The 22066-nt window shown below is 40.6% G+C and overlaps 1 protein-coding gene across 3 annotated transcripts in view; it reads right to left on the minus strand.

The window, feature by feature from the left end:
* LOC143119301 (beta-1,4-galactosyltransferase 3) overlaps positions 1 to 10057 on the minus strand; it is a 31830-nt gene extending 21773 nt beyond the window's left edge. For 2 of the 3 annotated variants that reach the window (XM_076280700.1, XM_076280698.1), the window contains exon 1: positions 9970 to 10057. The gene's annotated coding sequence lies outside the window, so the exon portion shown is untranslated. Of the gene's footprint in view, positions 1 to 4914; positions 5478 to 9969 lie in introns of those variants that run through there. The other variant, XM_076280699.1, reaches the window with a different exon arrangement.
* Between the last annotated feature and the right edge of the window lie 12009 nt (positions 10058 to 22066).

Consider the following 22066-nt stretch of genomic DNA (forward strand, 5'->3'; position numbering starts at 1 on the left):
ACTCTGACCCTCGAATCCCGAGAGAGACAGAGAGAGAGAGAGAGAGATTTTGTTAGTATTATTATTTTATTTGTATTTTTATTATTTATTTTTTTTAACAGATATTGTATCTGTGTTGTTTTGTTATATGTTTGCTTTGGCAACACTGCTTCATTGAGTAATGCCAATAAAGCTCCATTGAAATTAAAATTGAAAGAGAGAGAGACAGAGACCGAGACCAGGGAAAGACAGGGAGAGAGAGAGAGAGACAGAGACTAGGGAAAGAGTGTGAGAGAGAGAGACCAGGGAGAGAGAGAGAGACCAGGGGGAGAGTGTGAGAGAAACAGAGACCAGGGAGAGAGAGAAAAAAGAGAGCCAGAGAGTGAAACAGAGAGGAATCCTACAGCAGGCAAAACCAGACACCGCCTGGTGTTTCTGCCCTGGAGCTACATATTGGTGAGGGAGAGCAGCTCCAGCTCGCCCCAGTCAGAAGCGCCGCCACCACCGTGAGTTCCCTAGTCTGGGCAATGTGTCAGACACATCTGTTGGCCTAGGCATTTCCTGCACCCTGCAATCTCCGCAAATCCACTCTGACACATTTCCATACTTCAGCGTAGTAAACAAATTTAGGTGAACTCCCTTAATCACATGGACAGGAAGGGGCGGGGGGGGATTGATGGGCCGTAAATGGACCTGCTAAAGCCATGAAGAAAAGTAACTGCTAGGCCTCTGATGATCTCCACTGCACCCTGGACTATCAGAAGTGGAAAGCGTGAGAGCCCACAACAGTCACCACTGCCAGAAGCAGCTTTACGACACTCACTAGGGCTGAAATCCTCTAAGAGTCCTGTGTTGCGCGGCATCCTGCAATGACCCTATAGGTCCAGACACCACATGGACTTGCATACAGTAGATTTTTTTTCTTCATTTCCTTTATAAAAAAAACAACAAAAAAAATAAATAAAAAAAACACCTACTCCATATCAGTCATCTGGTGCTTTAGCGTTAAACTTAAAGTGCTTAAAAGCAGTCGGGGTCAAAATATTCCACAGCTCCATCTGTTCCCGTTACTCAAAGCCATCTTCGGGGGAATTTCTGTGTAAAATAATTCAGAAATTTTGTCTGTGTCACTCTGCTTGATGCTGCTGACTGAAGACTCAAATGCTTTGTTAACGTGCTGCTCTCTCAGGTTAAGCAAATCGAGTGGCACACAGCCAAGCTCAGAGACATGCATTCATATCCATTGTGGTTAACAGTTTGTTCAATTCGATTGTGACCTGTAGTTCCACTCTATTAGCCTTGAAACATTTCTTCTTCTTTGATCATACTTGATGCACATCATACTGTGTGTGTTGGTCACTTCTTTTGTATTATTTTATCTCTCTTCCTTTTTACACGGTGACAGGTACGGTACACACAGCATGGGATAAAGCCGGGGCTTTCCCAGTTCAATGACTGCTACAGAATTTCATCTTTGCAAATAGGTTGATATGGTTGGTCAAAATGCAAATAGTTGAGGTCAATTTTTAAGAGCAGGAAGAAGTTCCCAGGCTGAGATTCTGCCGCCAAGTTCAACAAAGCCGGGTTGGCTTTTTCAGAGTGAATCTCTGAAAATGTAGCCCATGCTGTGAGCATTGGCGCCGGAAGTCATAATCCTGTACATTTTTTCCCGGCTTTATTTGTAAAATCATTCAAAATTACAAAAATAAAAATAGCTTGTGTAATGTCTTGATTGAAACATGCTTCTCGAACAAATGATAGCCAAAGAGAGCAGACTATCCCTGATTCTCAGCATAAGGATAGTCTACATTACAAAGCGGTCTGATTGTTGTAAACTTTTTCATGACTATGATAAACAATTCTGGCACTTAAAACACAACCATTCATTCACATAAATCATTTAAGCGTAGTGCTCGTTATGAAAAGAAAACAGCAGCTTAATATTTTTCTGCCATTTAAGAGTAAAAGGCACACCGTTCTTAGCAGTGATGCTCAGTGGCGCCTCCAAGTGTACGGCCGTAGCCTACGCACTGTGCGTATCAGGCTAGTCAGCTACGAGGAGGGAGAATTTCCCCTGTGCGTATTCACTCCAAGTTGGACTATCATTACTTCCAATGACGGAGTGGTAGGCTAATCGTGAGCAGGGGGCGCTGCTAGAAGATTTGGGCCCTATGACAGACAATAATTCTGGGCCGCCCCTCTCTGGGGGCCCCCCCATCAGTGCTAGGCCCTTAGAATCGTCCTAACTCCACCCCCCCAGCCCCACCCCCACCCCTGATCAGGAGAGTCAGGAGTAATGTTTTGACGCTCTATAAGCACAATAAATTGAATGGAGCAGAACTATCTGGGCATGAGAAAAGAAAAAATCCAAAACTGTAAGAGTATAGGCCTAATTGCAGAACAGCGGGGTGTTCCTCCTCATGTTTGATGTCAACAATTAACAATGATAAGTAGTGGTGCACGATATATCGGCCACCGATAAAATATCGGCTGATATGATCATTTTTTTACACATCGGTATCGTTCTGATGTCAAAATAGGGCCGATGTGAACAGGCCGATAATCATTCCTGTGTATTTGACGGGTGTGTAGCGATCCAAGCGTGTTATCTGTCTACACTGAATCCGTTAAATATGCCCTTCTATTGCATCATATTTCTTATTTAAAATAGCAGAGCAACAAGACTGACAGAAAGAAGACACTGGGCATCTGACAAAAGTTCTTTCAAAATTTGCGTTGTATCGCGCTGCTCTCGTCGCTTGCAGTCAAGTTGATGGCTGGCTTGCATGTCATGTCACGCCTAGCCCTACATCTCTCGCGGTAGGCTAAATATAACTGTATCAGGCAGAATGTAGTTATATGGTCGTAATAGGAATTTAATAGGGCTGTAACGATATGCGATTTGAAACTGAAATCGCAACACTCATATCCACAAACCTGTGTCGCGGTGTGAAAAGGCAGAACCGACACACCCTTTCTAGTGTCTAGCAGTGCTTTGCAGCTTACGCGGCCGCATAAACAACACACATCTCCCGCTTTACTTGGCGGTAGCCTACGTTGCTTTCATTGTAGACTTTACCAAACAGTATAAATCCTCACTCACTCACTCACTCACTCACTCACTGGACACGCGCGACTCGGCCGCAATCCAAATAAAGCATTACAATCGTGAAAGCAAGGACTCATAGAACACGACTAGCTAAATTACTATTAAATCTGCTTAGCAACATTAGCATGCTGCACATATTTGTTTAAAACTCTTGGTTTCAAGTTGACTGATCATCTCAATACCAATGTTTCCCAAAAGTGCCTATACCAAGGAGAACAAGTATTACCTTGAAACTTAAACACACATGGGGAAACTGAACAGTCCAATCAGTAGACTATAGCCAACTATGCTACTTTGTTTACAATAATTCCAGGCTTCAACCACACAGCTGAATTAAAAGAGGGAGAGTTGTAATAAATAGTAGGCCTATAGTGTGCCATACCTATAGGCTAATCTGCATAAAGTGCTGTCATAAATATCAGACATTCAGTATTCTCTCTTTTTATATCAGGATATAAAATAATACAGATATATTCTATTATATTGTAATCCTCTGGTGTTCTAAGGTAGGCTATTGAAATGTTATTTTAAAAAATGCATTTTGGAAAATATTTATTTGATTATCATTAAAATGTGTTTTCTATACAGATATATCGACATCAGTAAATATCGGTATCGGCCATAACAGCAATATTAATATCGGTTATCGGCCACAATTTTCACATTGGTGCATCACTAATGATAAGCTTCAGCTGATTTCGCCTATTAAATGACATGAGTAGCCTGAAATGTTACAAAACCGAACCTAGGCTTATTGGCAAACATTAAGCCTACAGTTCAGTCTTCGAATAAATAGCAGTGTGCTTAAAAAAGGGAATAAAGTGCAAAATCATTTTAAAGTTTTTATTTCCATATTTCAAATGTAAGTCTGCATTATTTTTTAGGCTACAGGAAGCAAAGAAAAGGAATTTAGTCTGTTAAAAAAATAAAAATAAGTGTTGACATTTTTCTCTTCAACCTCAAACAGTTGACATAAACTGCATTATTTTTCAAATTTAACCTCACTTTAAATCACTGAACTAATATTTAGTTGCAGAACCATTGTTTTTGATAAGTGCTGCACATCTGCATTGCATAGTCAACCAACTTCTGGCACCTATGAACAGGTATCTCTGCCCAGAATGAACGAACCTTTCCTTTCTGTTTTGCCCCAGAAACTGCATTTTTAATTGTCACACCACAAGTTTTCAGAGGGGATGAGGTCAGGGGACAGGAACTGTGAAATGTAGTTTGCTCATTCTGAGCAGAAATACCTGGGGGGTATTCCGGTTAAGTGACAAACCTGGGTAAGTTGTAAACCTCCTAATAAAAAAGGGCTGTATGGCTTCATTCTCCTAACAAAACAATGGCATAGGACTCTTGTTGTAGGTGGTTTACTGGGCATTGGTGCAAGTTCGTCTCAGTGAAGGTTCTCAGGTCAGGCACATACAAATACATAGACTCCTCACAGTCAACCACCATGAACAGCCTAAGGGTGATTTCATTTTTTATTTTTTTTATTATTAAAAAATTGCGGTTAAAGACCGCAGATTCAGGAACATGAACTAATAGTGTTCAGACAATTCAACAACACTCCTGACTCAAGAGCAAAAGATTCTTAAGGCCAAAACATTAACTTGTTTGCTATGGGTACACCTCGGATTCGTACAGGCAAAGCAGAGTGATTCAACCTGTATCAACTCCTTCAGGAACAATTAAAATATGAAGACGGAAATACAACAGTAGCCTTGACAACAGCAATATGAGGAGGATTAGGTTTGCGAAATAGACGCTACTAACTCTACTTTCTGCGAGACAGCAGAGACAAACCAAAGTGCTAATCTCACCTGACAGTGTTGGAGAAGTGCAAGTGTGCAGAAATCCTTTTTCATTGCGACATGTCATCTGTGATGAAAATGACAGTGTCAGCGTGGCTGCCTGAGCTTCAGGCTCTATTGTGGCCAACCTGCAAGCCTCTGTTTCTACATAACAAAGATTCCAGCAGCACTGTTTACCGTCCAACGGCTTCTCTTGTTGCTTAGAGACATAAGAGCTTTAGGTTGAATGTAAATGTAAAGTCCCAACACCCTGGTGCATTCGCTGGGTACTACGCATAAATAGAGGGCCTAGTATGAATACGAGTATGAGACCACCACTGAGGCACAGTTCAGTAGAATCTAGCAGGGTGTGGAGTTGACCTCTGTACCTTATGTTTGAAGTACTAACTACAAATGTGTTTTGTCCACAAAGGTTCTCTGGTTAGCATAGGCTATATATAAGAGCCACAGCAGCTCCACCAGGACTCCGCCTCTCCATGGAAACGCACCAGCAGCATTGGATCCCATGGGAGTTGGGGAGGTGGTGCTTCTGTGCTTGTGGCATTTGGTTCTCATGACTTCCCATTAAAACCAACCCACCCACCTCCCCTTACAGAAGTTAGGAGTGCAAACGGTAGTCTCCAGGCTCTCAGCCTGGCAACCTGAGTGTTGCCCTGAGCTCAGTGGGATCCCTGGTGAGCAGGTGCAAATGAGCTGCTGTGAAACAAACTGTTTAGCATTCTGTTTCTTTGTTTTGCTTTTGGGATAGATCTACCTGTGGAACCATCCAATTTTGCTCTGTTGGGTTAAGTCGGGGGGGGGGGGGTACCTTGTAAGCTTAAGCCAAAGCCTAATTTATAGTCCAGGCGTGACACGCTTTGCGACACCTAGCAAAACACAAATTATGTCTCTTTCAACAAGGATACAAGGAAGTTTATTGTCACATGCATAAGAAATGTAAGAAATGTCATTTTTTTGAGCTACACCTGGTGTCTAGACTATAATTTGACCTTAACTATCCACTCCCTTACTGCTGTGGACTTATTTCCTTATTCTACAGTTACTTATTACAGTGCATGAAATTGCACTGTTCTATTATCCGAAGTCTTCTTCTTCCCACCAAGTTTCTATGTCTAATTCAGCTTCAACCTTTTAACATACAAAGTTTGAACAAAGTTTCTACAAAGTTTCTAACGTAGGTCTTGAAAAGGACACTTGAGCAATGTATTTTTCACTCTTTATACTTTTTGAGATATTAACAAAAAACAAGCTTATTTTTCCCCATAGACTTTGCATTGGCACTATGACATCACAATGAGCTAATTAAATTGATTTGCACCTGTATCAACTGCCAGCTGCCAACTAGGCCCCATCAAAGAGCCAGCTAGGAACAAACAGGAGATCACAAGCATACACAAGCGTGTCCACAAGCAGCCTACATCATGGCATCGACAAAGTTGTTTGATGGGAAACTGGCCTAAATAATGAAGCTTAAGCTCAGGCAGCCTATTTATGGATTCCTATCTAACACCTGGGCGGAGTTCACTTCCTATCTAACCCCTGGTTGGAGTTCCCTTACCCAATATAATCTGTCACTTATTGACAGAGCAGATATTGAGCTAAATTTCCATGTCAAAGAATAGAAAGATAGAAAGAAATAGGCCTACATAGACCTCTGAAGTTCGCCTACTTAAGCCATCTTAGCCCAAATAAGGAAATCCGGTCTTGAGATTTTGAGATCTTGAGATTTATTTCTATGGGAAAATAACATGGGGATTTTGAATTATCGCACCTCACGGGGACAAAGAAATCGAAAATGCAGACATTTTGCTATACACAGTTTTGTCCTCTGCCTTTGAGTAGATACTGTGATCTTCGGTACGTGAAGACGGCACACTTTGATCTTTGCTACCCCAGAGCTAACTTACAATGCAACTTGCCATAGGTAGTTAGCTTCAATTAACACCGGATCTCCTTATATGGGCAAAGATGGCAGCTTTGGTTCCTTTTTGTAGGCGAACTTCAGAGGTCTATTGGTGAAATGGTGGAGGCTTGAATTTCAGTCGTCTCTTAAACCATGAATACCATTATATTGAATTCAGTGCAAAAGATAGGGAACCAGGAAATGGGCTATGGTCTAGCTAGCCAATGGACAAGTTCATTTTCATAAAGGACTTTTTTGTCCTACAGACCCAGGAAGGAAGAGGTGTGAAGTCATGCCTACCAACTTCTGCTTTTCACTGAAGTGATTATTTTTGAGCACATAAACACCTTTCATTCATTAACATCAAAGAATCAGGTTCCCTTCCTGTCGGACAACTCCTGTTGATCCCGGAATCCTTCAAGATCTTTCCCTTTGTCATTCCTCCTTAAGAACGTCAACATACTCACAGCCTTTTGTCCACTCAAGTTCTTGGAATGTGAGCTTATCAGAACCATTAAACCAATTCACCAAAAATGGTAAGAGGCAGGTGTGCCACTGTGTACCATTAATAAATCAATGACGAAAACAATCAAGGTGGATTGGAGAGCTCTATTGCATGTCACATCCCTTGGGTATTTACTTTACTAATAAAGTGAAGAAATCAAGGATATCATAAAAAGTGAAACTCAATCAGAAGGTTCTTGACATGTTCTCTTTAACAACTCTGGCCAACCCAGGCAACATCAGCACTGCCAGAATCAATAAATAAATAAGCTTTAAAAGGTTTAAAAATTCATCTCATGATCTGAAGCACCTGTGTTAGTCCAAGGGGGATATTTTGGTGAAAGCATTTGTTCACTGGGGGATACACTTGTCTTAAGCCCTCCTTACACTGACAGACTTTGGAAAGATTTGCAAAGATTTGGAAAAGATTTTTGAAAGACTACAGTCTCAGACCCTCTCACATTTAAAGACAAGTAGTAGAGTTTTAAGTCACAGACTATGATTTTGCAATGACTTGCAGGGTCACTAATTACAAGACTGCAACTAGATTCCTTTAAATTATTACCCATCGTGCAATAGATAAACAGGAACTGAAATGATAGCCTACTAAACTCAAAGTCATATTTTCGTGTTTCTGCAGCATTGCTTCATGCGTGACATCCCTAACCGATAAAGAGTTGTTCTGTCACGTGGAAGAGCCGACTAAATATGTATAAGAAATGACAAATATTATAAGAATAACAAATAATCATAGACTACAGCTGTCGCCTACTTTGCCCCTTCCTGTTTGGTGTTGGAGAGAGGTCACTATTGGTTTTTATAGCTCACATCACTATTTGCATGAGCCACGACTAGAAAGACTTGCGATAATATCAAACATGTTTGATATTGTTGTAACGGCAAAACTAGAAAAGGACTGACTCCGACTGACTTAAAACCGCTAAGATTGGCACCTTACACTTAACGATCTAGTTGACGGGAGCGCACCGCGATTCCAGTACAACTCCCATGATTTCTTCTGGGATTAATTCATGCCTTGCTCAAGGGCACAACGGTGGAAGCCAGGAATTAAACCCACAACTTTTCAGGCTACTGCATGCTAGCCCAGCTCCTTAACAACTACACTACCACTGCCGCATGGTAATCGCCCAGAACAGTGTCCTAAACCCAAGTATTTCACATCCCTGATGAAAATCCCATATGGATGTCAAATCAGACAAGGTGGCTGCATGTCTAATTATGGGTCCCAAAGCAAAGGGCTGTAAATATTTCTGTTAAAATCCATTGTCTTCATATTTTTTCAACCCTTCATATTTATTTAGTTTTACAGCCTGACACACATTAACTAGGAATCAATGTTTGGGAGTCAAAATCAATAGCCCAAAATGTGTAGGGCGAAGACAAATATGTTTTCAGTATGATTCAACCATTAAAGGTTTGTAAGACATGCTGATTGATTTTCTGTAAGACCCTATATTTGGGGGAATGCAAAAACCGTGACATTGAGGGTATTATAAACATTTGTATATTTGATATTTTTATATTGAATATTTACATATTTTACTTTAGATCAATTAGATTTCAGACCAAAACATTTTGCAGACAAACCAAGCAAAATTGGAGACGGTGTAGCAGCCATTCACTGAATTCTGTCTCACAAATCTTATCATATAGCTGGTCAGGCTTATTTTGTTTCTTTGTTTTCACTGGTATGGCATGTAACCTTGGCAAGCCAAACAAAACATATAGACTCGTTGCCATGTTCAGGGGCTTCACTTTACCATGTAGCACAGGTTACTGTATGAAAGAGGTTAGGTGACAAAACCAATCATGTTACTCAACACAGCAGTGTGCGACTAGGCTATGTCAGGCAGCCTTATTGATCGGCCGAAATTGATACTATAGACCTGTTGGCAATTGACTGGGATAGAAGGGAGATTTAAGAGTAACAGACACACGGATTATTTAAATGTAAATTGTCTATTTTATTTTAACTATTCAATAATTCTATGCATTTTGTTGGGCGACATACTCAAATAAAACTACTTGATGTAGCGGAGTGGCGATTCTTACGAGGTATAGCTGCTACTTTTTTACACGTGACAACATTATCTCCGTGTAAACATGGTCTAGACACAGAAGCGTTATCTAAACAGAAGAATATGTTACCCCTAACAATTATTGTAAAACAAGTTAGGCCAGTTCAACATTCGAAATTGCTAACATTAACGTAAAACCAAACCTCAGTCTTTCCAAAGTTGACTACAGCTGCCAGCAATCACTAACGTTAGTCCATCATTAAGACCAAATCATACAACTAATATTATCATGCGTTAGTGTCATGGTTAAGACATTCTTTTCATATTAGTTGTAAAACTTTCGTTTATTTCTAATATTTTCGCTTGACAACGCTACGTGTAAACACAGACAGACTTGCATCTAACCTAACGTTATCTCAAACAAAAAACAGAGGACAAGAGCCAACGCACGGATGTGGAAACTAACGTTACGTTCATACATGTGTAGCCTAGCGAGCTAGCGGAGTTCCAGCCCTCGATGAGAACTAGCTAGGGAACTATGGCAGCACACTGTACAAAATGGGTTATTTTATTTTGTCGATCAAGGTAATCGTTCGTCTGCCTGGCCTCGCCACTTACCCGATGTTTGTCGTCCTTTTAAGTGCCGTGGTTATTCCTCCGCACAGTTACCGCTACAGCTCCCACTAGTAAAGTTGAAAGGCGCAGCTTCTCTACTTCAGCACAGGAAGTGATGTACTTCTTCTATGCGTTCCTGGACCCGGGAGGGTGGTTACTTCAGATTTAGTTTATTTGGTGAAACACAACCTACTAATTAGGCCTACCTCTGTATTGTTTTCCCCCAAAACATAATTTATTAACTTGCGCAGGCAAGCCCAACCACGTCGTTTAGTACTTTTTTTAACCACAATCCGCTAAGTCACCGTTAACTTATTACACTGTGAACAAAACAGTTTCTTAATAACCTTTGCTCTGTCTTTGGCAGAAGGCTTTGGCGGTAGTAGGCAATCAAATAACAAGTATAACAGCTCGTGAAACACCAGCATTTAATATTCAACAGAGATCTATTCTAGAATGTTAATGTCAACTGTAAAACCACTTTCACAGAAGCAACAACAAATCAAATAAGCTAGGAATTAACTCGATTTCAATCACTTCTCCTGTTAATTAACGCCTGGAAATGTGTTAACGCTACATTACTGTTATAGCGTTTGTCGTTAAATTAAGTTATTTTACGACTTAATTTACACAATTTAGGTAGCCTACCAACTACATTTAGGCCTACACGATGTCACAGGAGTTTCCCCAGTTCCAACCGTGGCAGCCCCAACCCAAACTTGATGCAGTGGTTGCAGCTCTCTGGCAAACTCTCTGCCCTAATCATAAAGGCACCTACAACCTGGATCTGTCATGTCTGTCTTCAAATAGACCTGAAGTTTACGATGTATCGCTAGTGACTCATGCAATCTACACAAACTTCTTCGACCCTGTCACTGAACACCTGCCAATGAAAACGTCATTAAACAGGTAGGTAAAGAAAGCCTGGATCCCCTAACGAAATAGACCTGAATTAAGTTAATGATCTATCCTTATAGTGACTCATGCAATCTACACAAACCACTTGTCACTGAATCTGACAATCAACGTCATTAACCAGGTAGCGTAGGTCAAGAAAAAGTCATTTGGACACAATATTATAGTAATCTTAATAGCCTAGAGACATAGCCTAGAAGTAGGCTAGGCTATTATGGTAGCTAGGCTACTTTGGGACATAGAGTCAGGGGGAAACTTTCAAAATTAGGTTGAACCCCTTAAAAAAGGTAATCTAGTGAACATTTCTGGATAATAACATTACATTTAGACAGTGGCAATTTTTTATTGGCATATTTCCAAAATGGCCACCAAAAGTGAAAAAGAAAACATAAAACACACAAGGTACAATCATTTAAAAATAAAGAATAATGAAAAAAGACAAAATAAAAGACAAGGTAGAATAATTGTCAAGGCAGATTCAGAATTTGTAACTCAGTGCAGTTAGCAGAAAGCATCTGAGAACAGCTTGGTCTTAAGTTTAAGCTTAGATTTAGAACTGGCTACAGTTGGGGCCTTTTTAATGTCATCCGAAAGTTGGTACCAGAGCTGAGCCGCAGCTAAAAGCTGCTTCACCATGTAACAGTTCTAACAGGTTATACTTATACTATACAGGTTTTTCTCCTGAGACCTGAGAGAGCAAGAAGGTGGGCTATTGCTGAAGTATGTGTGATAGGTGTGAATGGAGTAGGTCCTGTTCCATTTACTGATTTATAAACAAGCAGTAGTTTTGGTAGCCCAAAAATGCAACAAAAATAATAATGATCTTGAATAATAATGGTCAGAGTTTGTTATTCACTTGCTATAGATCCATTGTCCTCATGTCAAGAATTAAGGAAAAAGGTCAATCAACCGCCTACACCAGAGCCATATAGAGTTGCGACAACTCCACTGACGCTAATGTTCCATTTTTTCCCAACAATGGCAGCTAATGGAATCCTCAAATAGTTCCCGGAAGTTAACAATTATTATCACCCGGAGAGAAGAAATACTCTTTTCTGATTGGCTGGCGGGTGGCCTTTAATTCTGAATAACAGGACACCGTTCGTTATCAATGCTTATGAATGGTAACTATAACAACCATAGTAGGACGACGGTTGCAGCGCTCTAGAATCTTTTGGTTGCAGGCTTCCCAACAATGGAATCAACTGTAAACAAGCTAACTGTCCATGCTAAAGTTGTACAACAAGCTGAACTAGTGAGCTTCTTTTTAAACAGAACCGCGTGTTTCCAGTGTTTACAGTGGCAACCGGGTGATAAGCGGGATAACGGCCTTCGAGGTGTGTCCAGTTATACGGCTGCGCGTCGGGGAGTTTTTGCCCCTCGCCCTCGTCCATTAATTCCGTAGGCCTATAACAGGACCCCTCGGCGGCCGTTATCCCTTACATAATAGCAGCAGTGCAGTTACAGCAGTATAGACTGTTTGAACATTTCAGACTCAGATTTACATTCCTTTGCCTCATCCGAATAATAATAATAATAACAGTAATAGTAGTAAAGTAATAGTAGGCTATCAATAGCCTAATTATAATATTAAACGATTTATGTATCGACTATGACTTTTCTGCTGCTCAGTCTTTATCAGCTCCTCATCAAATAAAATAACCCTTGCCTATCCAATTTATATTAGGCAGCACTACACCACCACGAACAAGCTGTTATTAAGTGTTTGCGTTTAGTAGGCCTACAACTTTTATGATGTGACGTTTCTTGGGCATTTAGCTTCACCATCACGTCAAGTTGTAACGTATGCGCAATGCTCATCTAGGCTATGGATTTAAGTGGCTTAAAGGCAGCAAAAGTGGGATATAGAGCAACTGCTTCCCCAAAACAATTCCTCCATAACTGTGTATTTAATCTTTTGATATGTGGATAACTTTTAGTGGACTAAACAAAAGGTAAAGATTTTGTTATCACAAGGCTTGCTGGTTCGTTATATGGCGAAGCATATAGCCAACTTTGTTTGCAGCAGTGAAGCTGAGTTTGTTGTTAACATTGTTGGCAACTGTCAGGGAATTTAACCCCAACATATAGATACAAGAACCACAACACGTAGTATGGCTTTGCCCACAAACTCTGGTACCAAGAGGAGAGCCTGCTAATGTAAGGAAGAATTCCTCACACCATCAGTCTCTGACTCTGCAGCCCAAAAGCTGTGTCTTTTATTGTACAGATGCAAACAGAAAATAGGAAGCAAGACATAGCGACTTCATTGTGACACTAAGACAGGGTGCAGTTCCTGTCTGTCTGGGTGCACAGTTAACTTGTACTCTCTGTTCTTAGAACTCAGCACAACAACATTTAACTTGAACTCTCTGTTCTTAGAACTCAGCACAACAATATTTCTGCTTACACAAATTGTTATACAATGATAATAATAATTTCCTGACAGTAACGTAAACGTTTCTTCAGTTAGGAGCAGTAGCCTACTGTTTTTTTATTTGTTGCATTCATTTTCATTGGCAAGCTAGCCTAATATGCATGAGAACCTATATAGATTTGAGGGAGCAGCATCAGCACGGTCATATTAACACAGCAGGCACTAGCCCAGTGAAGGATCGTGTAAACCCCATCCCCAGAAACCAGTTTCAAACCAAGCTTGCGCTGATATGATGCATGATCACTGATCAAATTGCTATTTTCTGACAGGATGAGCACAACCATGCAGGTTCTCTGAATCTCAAGCGCTTTAGCCTAGCATCTTAATGCTGTATTCACTGCACGGTGAATGACAAATGGTGACAAAATGCTGTTGTTTATGAGTTCATAGACTGGTTATTTATCAAGGACTATATCACGTTTTATATGTTATTATGATCACTCGCATCGCATTACCATGGGGTTACCAGGGCTGCCAACTTTTCAAAAAACCTTGGAGTGAGATTTGGTGGGGCCAACCAAAATTTTGCTGCGGAAATTTTTGTTTGGCTCATTCAGCATTATACCGTACAGTAAAAAAAACCTACATCAGTAGTTCTCAGGTGTAGGGACCAGACATGGACGGATTATGAACTTTCGGGCCCCTGGGCCCACATGTATTAAGAGCTCCCCACTAATTGTCGCATATGTGGAAGGGGGGTTTGGGGGTCCTCCCCCAGAATTTTTTTAATTTGTTTGATGTGATTTCCTGTATTCTGGTGCATTTTGGGGATGGCCAATACTAAATTCAATCAGTTTCATAGCCTACATCCTGATGTGTTGATATTGAGGCAATGATTCCATGCAAAGGCTTGGGCTTCACCTTGGGCCCCTGGGTCTGGGCCCGAACCGGTAAAGCTTTTTGTCTGTTTGGTTGTTGCCTACAAGTTCAAGTACAGGCGAGTGCAGATGCATGTAGGCTATGCTCTGCTTGTCACACACATTTTAGTAAAGCAAGCTTTGGCTAGGCTGCACATCCAGGATGTGGCTAGGCAGGTATCCAGGATGTTGCTAGGGGACAGTATGTAGGATGTGGCTAGGATGGTATCTAAAATTGGTGCCTTATTGTGGGGCAATTCTTGAACACAATTATTTTCCCCAAATCGTGCAGCCCTAGTGTAGGCTAGTTCCAGATTATAAAATGACCTTGACTAACACTACAACCAATTTCTCAATTTTAATTAGCAAGTATATAACAAACCATTTTTATTTGAGATAATGATTTTTTGGTTGCATTTTGGGCCAGAAATTACCATCACCTTGACCATTGCAATATTAACTTGACTCCCAACCTTTTCATTCACCTCAGAAATGAACTCTGCATCCCAGAAAACCTATGATTTGATAGCAAAACCATCAAAATTGACCCATTACGTGCGGAGATATGCTATTCCTATTTTTCGTCCCACTCTTTTGGCGGCCATTTTGGAAATATGCCAATAAAAAATTTGCCACCGCTTAAATTTAATGTTATCATCTAGAAATGTTGACTAGATGTCTTAAGGATAAAAAAAATGCAAAAACCTCAATCATTTTTTAAGGGGTTCAGCTGGATTTCCTCCTAACTAATTTTTCGTAAGGGTTAGGCCACTAGTCCAAATATTTTTTCTATCGTTAATGTTTAGATTATTGTTGAATTGAAAATTGTTTCCAATGTAGAGGCAGTCATGAAAAAGTTATCATTATTCCAATTGAAATCATTAGGTCTATGAGAACTGAGCTGACCAACCAAGACTCAGGTAGCCTATATATATACTGCTCAAAAAAATTAAGGGAACACTTCAATCATACACTGGATCGGTACTCTGACACTGTTTGGTTCTGTGCACAAGTAAAACTTTTGAGGCGAGTGTTTTATTTTGCAAGAGCTGTCAGACATTCTGTGAATGTAGTTTGAGAATGGAGAAAAGGGTGGAAGGTTTCAAAAAATGTGTTTTAACAATTGTGGAAAACTAAGTGTTCCCTTAATTTTTTGAGCAGTATATATATACAGGGATTAAAGTGAAAAAAAAATCGTTTGACTGAACTTTTTTCAGGCCATAAGTCATACGTAGTTCATATCTACCTATAGAGATAGCACCCCTTTTGCGGTCGCGACCTATTGGTTTTTAATGTACAAAAAGATGCAAACAGCAAAGTAAAGGGAGTATTCGCCTTATTCACACGGCGGCCATTGTTTAAACCAAAACGAGGCCACAGGGTACACTTACTATATAATTAATGCCACCTACAGGTGAATGCATAGATCATAACAATCCTATGGTTTGTGTACCCTGTAGCCTCGTTTTAGCCGCCAATGGCCGCCATGTGAATAAGGCGAATTGAGAGTGTTCTTGATTGAGATTGAGTTTTCCTGATGAACAAAACAATATTTCAGTACCATCCCTGACCATTGCTGATTAGCCATTGCTGTTCTTTTCTACTGCTGCAATATTGTAGAAAGGCTTTAACTTACACTCTTATTTAATTACTTCAGGCCAAAAGTGTTTAAAGGGGAGATTTTTTTTGTTATCATGCAATTCAACACCAAGTAAAATCTATAAAATCAAGTTGGCAAGACTTCCCATTTCCTCATCAAAGTAACGAATCAGAACATTCTAGATATTGTTCATATTTCCATTTGTTGCCTCATCCGCATTTAATGAAAACATGGTAATTTTGAGTTTTACAGACAACTCAGTTTTCCAATGAGCAGCAATACTGTGTGTGCTCATCAGGGGCGGTTCTAGGGGCGGAGCCACAGGGGCCCTGGCCCCACCTGAAATCTCATTGGCCCCTGAATGGCCCCTGTACCATAGACCTCTCCGGAATAAGTCCCGCCTCCGTAACTTCCGTATCCATCCAACTTCCGGGCGTCAAATGTCTATGGGAAATAACATGGCGTTTCGAAATATCATACAGGTAAAACATCTGTAGGTGGCGAAGTAGAAAAAAAATGGTGGGCCGATTGGCCTACACACTTCTGCCATCTAGTTTCCACTGGGTTTTTTGATTGTCGGTGCCGTTAAAGTAGAAATATATCAGTAAGAAGCACTAAGCTAACGCACGCTTCAGATGCCGCGACTCCCCCACTCAAGGTTGCATAGCAACGGCAATGTTTCATAGTTTGTTTTCACCGAAATGGAGTTTGTGACACCAGAGCCTGTCCACGGAGGTGGCACTAACCCTGCGTGAAATCATCATGTTTGATAGGTTGTTAATACATTCTGAAAACGTTACTGTTCTGATCAAGGTCATGCAAAATAAAGCTATCGACTCAATACGATTCAGCCTCTGATTCCTAGTCTGCTTATCATTATCTGTTATTCGTGAAAAAAATGTCATCTCGTCATGTCTTTAGTGTCTTCGTCGGCAATTTCTTTCTTTTTCAAATATCTCAATAACAGCCAACAAACTCGCACAGTCAAACCAAAGTTAAGTCATGTTGAAAAGAGGCTGAACCTTGCAAATGATTTACATTTATAGACCACTGAAACCACGCATGAATCACACGTGAAAATGACCATCAAGTTAGGTTGTGACTGGGTTGTGAGCAAGATCTAACGCCCTCCTCCGCCCGCATACATTGGAACTAGCTCCCGGTTAGCATTAATAATCGCTTACTACTTAAACGGCACCGACAATCAAAAAATCCAGTGGAAACTAGATGGCAGAAGTGTGTAGGCCAATCGGCCCACCAGCTTTTTCTACTTTGTCACAGAGTTTGACAGGTATGATCTTTCGAAACGCCATGTTATTTCCCATAGACATTTGACGACCGGAAGTGAGATGGATACGGAAGTTACGGAGGCGGGACTTAGCAGCTCATTGTGGCAGTAGCCCAGGCTTCACTAAGCTATGGGCTGCACCCTACTTAAGCTACAGTACGACATAATGAAAAAATACCCCTAGAGTCAGCGAGAGCAGGGGCGGAAGATGACTCACTTGTGATAGACATGGTTACTGATCCTGGAACGAATTTGATTACGAGTAAGGAAAACATGTTTGTGGAAGCCACTAGTTCAGAGAAAACTGAGAAAAAGCTGCAGATGTGTGTGTGTGGTTGGCAGAAGGTTACAAGTCTAAAGGGCCTGAAAATTCATCAAGGGAAAAAGAAGTGCTTGGTAGAGGGAACACAGGGTCCCCGCATTGATAGCTATTTCTTAAGAAGTGCATCAAGTCAGTCGGTTGAAGTTCAGCGAAAGGAAGAAACCCACAGTTCGCAGGACATCAGTACCCCTGTTGTTGAGGTAAGTTCTAGCACTGAGGCAGAGAGAGAGGCCAGTCAGCCAAGGAGGGAGAAGATTAATGGTCATAGGCCTGGGGTTAGATGGCCAGGCGCAGCAGAATGTAGAATGTGGGAAGATGTTAATAATGATTTGGTCAGTATCCTGGGTCAGCTCAAGGGGACGGCTGAAAGTAAATTAGAGAAAATGGGAGACATTATTTATAGCTATGGTAAGGAAAGATTTGGGACTATTGAGAGAAGGACAAAACGGCAACATGAGGTAGTTAAATCTAGGCGCCAGCAGGAGATAGATAAACTTATCAAGGAGAGGAGGCAGCTTAGAGAAGGAAGGTATTGACTGTCTACAGGCAGATGTAAGGGAGCGGTTAGTAGTGCTAAGAAGAGCTGAAAATATTAGGAAAAATAGGAAGAAGAAATCACGAGCCCGACTAGCATTCTATAAAGACCCATTTAAGTTTGTTAAGTCTTTATTCGTAATGCAGAAGAGTGGTAGTCTTTTGGAACCTAAGCAGAAGCTTGAGGAGTATTTAGAGGGAGTGCACAAAGATAGGGAGAGGTTCAGGGAGATGGTACTTCCTGCTGATATCCCACCTATTCATACTTTGCACGTGACGTCACAACCACTGGCTGGCGGGCAAGAACGTCGTTCTTCAGCAAGGAAATCCAGTAAATTAGTCTAGGATCTGGCCAGGACGTCGCCAGTTTTACTATACAAAAGTTGTTTTTTTGAGGTGTAAATAACATGCCAGATAGTTGTTGTGCGATTGGATGCACTAACCGCCGAGGAGATAAGCCGGGGTTATGTTTTTACCGGATCTGATAAGGAGAATTCAGAGAGAAGACAACTATGGATACAGGCTATCAGACATGAAATCGTTTCAGGAAATGGGACCTGGCAACCTTCACAGTATAGGCCCTACACGTCTGTGCAGTGATCATTTCATCAAAGGTAATTTCAACATTTGTTTGAATACAATAGGTATATGATCATGTAATTAATCGTGTCTTAAGTTACCCTGTAGTTTCGTCAATCAACACCACCAGCTGGTTCCGCGAGTCAGCTGTTTGTGTTATGAGTCTAAGCTAGGCTAACAGCTGTCGTCTTTTGCTAACAACAACAAAAGTTGTGTGATAGGTTGTTTTGAGGTTTGTGATATCTATGGTTTTCAATGAGAACCAGAGATGACCCAACAGTAGAGCTAGATTATTTACGGAGGAATTATTACTGCTCGATTATTTAAAAAAAAAAAAAAAAAACTTGTCTGCTTCACACAATTTAGCTAGTTAATCCTAGTCCCTTATGCAGCTTGCTAACAGATAGTTACTAGAAAGACCTGGAACTAACGTTACAAGACTCAATGTTGAAAATACCCAAAACCTTGTGTGGCAATAACGTGTTTTATCTATTATATTATCTTATTTTATTATTTCAGGTGCCAAATCTGATGACCCGCTCCCCTGATTGGGTTCCGTCTGTCTTCTCTCACACCCCTGCCACCAAAAGGAGGAAAAGGGAGAAAGACATGGAAAGCTTGTCCCATCATTTTTATTTTGGCCACAGAGAGAAGAGCTTCGGCTGTCAATGCCCATGATATTTAGACAAACTTACCCTAGATGTGCCTGCATAATTGATTGTTTCGAAATTTTATAGAAAAACCCAAAGACTTAGAAGCAAGAGCACATATTCGACCTATAAACATCATCACACCATGAAATACCTAATAGGCATATCCCCACAAGGAACAGTCATATTATTCATATCTAAGGGATGTGGGAGGCCGAACAACAGTTTTAGACAAAGTAGCCTAGTCCATGTGTGTTGTGCCGTTACAAATGTGGCACCCTCAATCATTCCTTCTGGTTAAATACTACAATACTACAATGTAAATATGCAATGATTTATTTATACAAACACACACTGTAAATAATAATAATAATGAATATATGACATTTTATATATTACAATAATACATGTATTACATTTTCACTTTAAATACCTTTGTGCATTGTATTTATTTGTATTCATCTGTTATTTATCTATGTATGTGCATTTTATTTATTTATGGAATAAATCTGTAATTGTCTGTCTAACAGTGCAATTCAAAATGTAGCACTTTTCATTTGTTTTCTTTGTGCACACTTGCGTTTTGCCAATTCTTGTTTGCAGACACTGCACCTCCAATTCAAAACACTAAGATCAGTAGTCTGCAAACAACTTCTGTGCATGTACAGTCTCTTACAGATTCCTGATGTACACTACATGTGAGCACACTTCACCCGGCGATACAGGTGCAGTGGCCAAATCGAATCAGTCCCTCCTTTTCCACAGCAAAGTTGTCAGAGGCGATTCATTCAAGCTGTAGGAATGATGTACCTAACATAGAAAAAGGTTTTAGTTAGATAAAGTATATCATTCACAAGCACAGTAGGCTACAACAGATATTTTTTAAAGCTACACATTTCTTTCCTTTTTTTAATTAGGTTACCATATATATTTACATGTGGCAACACGTGGGTAGACAAATCAGACGAACTGCAAGCTTTGCGTCCAGCTGGGTTTCACTTCTAAGTGACGGTCATGAAGTCTCCTGTCATAGAGACAGTTGACATAATGGATAATTTCAGATTTATGATTCGCTGATGTTATGTTTCATGTCAATCGTGTAATCTTATCTAAACGTGCTTACACGTTCGCCAGTAGGTGGCGAGAACGCGTTATCATCTGTACGTGATTTGATATGATATGAGAAGAAGATTACATGGTGAATGAATGACACGTTACTGTTGTACTGCGTCTACTTATTACTTACAGTTACTTTGCATGCATACTATCGTACACTTATCACTACTACATTACAACCTAACAGATTGCTAACAGGATTATACGCATTTCGCTGCCCCAACTGCTCTTGTCTGTTGTCTGATGCTATGTGGAGTGGATAAGCAGGTAGGCTACAATGTTGACATCCTGCTAGCCATATATCATACAGTTGGCATACGTTTTTAAAAAAAAATACTTATCAAGCTGTCATTCGCCGGCAGGCAGGGTGTACATATTCAGATGAAGACTTCATCACACGATGAAACAGATGTCACTTTGTGTAACTTATAGCTAACGTTACAAACATGCAAACATTAGCAAACGGGTAATGTTAGCTAGCTAACTAGTAACACTCACCTTTTATGAAGATATTCCTGTTTTTCACCTCCCATATGACAGCGTTGTTAACCCATCCACTCTTGATAAAAAGATAGCCATCTGTACTTTTGTAGGCTTTCATATTTTGTGCGGTGTAAGGTGACGGATTCTCTATAAAATATGTAGCAGCTAGATCTAAATATCTCTAAAGTCTGGTAGAGACTTTGCCAGCTTCAAGGCAATGAAAACATCAGCGGGTGCTGTGTAACGTTATGGATCACATGTTCCGAGTATGTTAATCTTTTCTTGATATCTATTTGAACATTTGGTGACATATGGTTTAAATAGTTAATTGATTGTAGTATTGGAAATCTGCAATTCCCCTGGCTGGCCACTGTTCGTCGCCATTTTGTTAGCGTTTCTTGCCCGCCAGGTATCCATGGTAATCACGTGACTGCAAAGTATGAATTGGTGAATTAAGTAGCCAATGCGACGATAGTCCACCAAGGTGGAAAGAGGTGCAAGAAGTAATAAAACGTGCAAGGGCCTCTTCAGCCCCGGGACCTAATGGAGTACCCTACCGGTTGTATAAGAGTGCACCAGATGTTTTAAGATTTTTATGGCAATTAATGAAGATAGTTTGGAAAAAGCAGAGTATTCCCAAGGCTTGGCGGAGGGCTGGGGGAATATTTATTCCCAAAGAAAAGGACGCAGTGGAGATTAATTAATTTAGGCCAATTAGTCTACTGAATGTTGAAGGAAAGGTTTTCTTCAGTGTGGTGGCACGGAGACTGACAAATTACCTTGAAAGGAATAAACTAATTGATACCACGGTGCAAAAAGCTGGAATTCCTGGCTTCTCCGGGTGCTTAGAGCATACCAGCATGATTTGGCACCAAATTCAATTAGCAAAGCGTGAGAAGAGAGACCTGCACGTTGTGTTCTTGGATTTGGCTAATGCTTTTGGGTCTGTGCCGCATAGTCTGTTGTGGGAGGCCTTTGATTATTTCAGAATCCCAGGTAGCATTAAAAGCCTAGTAAAAGCATACTTTCTGGATATTCAATTATGTTTTACTACAGCTGATTACACCACAGGTTGGCCACAACTTGAGATAGGAATCATGGCCGGATGTACCATCTCCCCACTTGCTTTTACAATGGCAATGGAGGTCATTATTAGGGCCTCAAAATGGGTAGTGGGCGGGGAGAAGTTGCAGGGAGGGCCACGCCTCCCCCCGATTCGGGCTTTCATGGACGACATGACAACCTTGACGACAACCGTTCCATGCACCAACAGGTTGCTGGGTAAGTTAAATAGTAATCTGCAATGGGCCAGAATGAAG

Source organism: Alosa pseudoharengus, unplaced genomic scaffold, assembly GCF_046254945.1.
Source record: "Alosa pseudoharengus isolate Yale_2024_CS ecotype anadromous, Long Island Sound unplaced genomic scaffold, YU_APseudo_1.1 YU_APseudo_1.1_scf_12, whole genome shotgun sequence".
In the NCBI taxonomy this organism is placed as follows: domain Eukaryota; kingdom Metazoa; phylum Chordata; class Actinopteri; order Clupeiformes; family Clupeidae; genus Alosa; species Alosa pseudoharengus.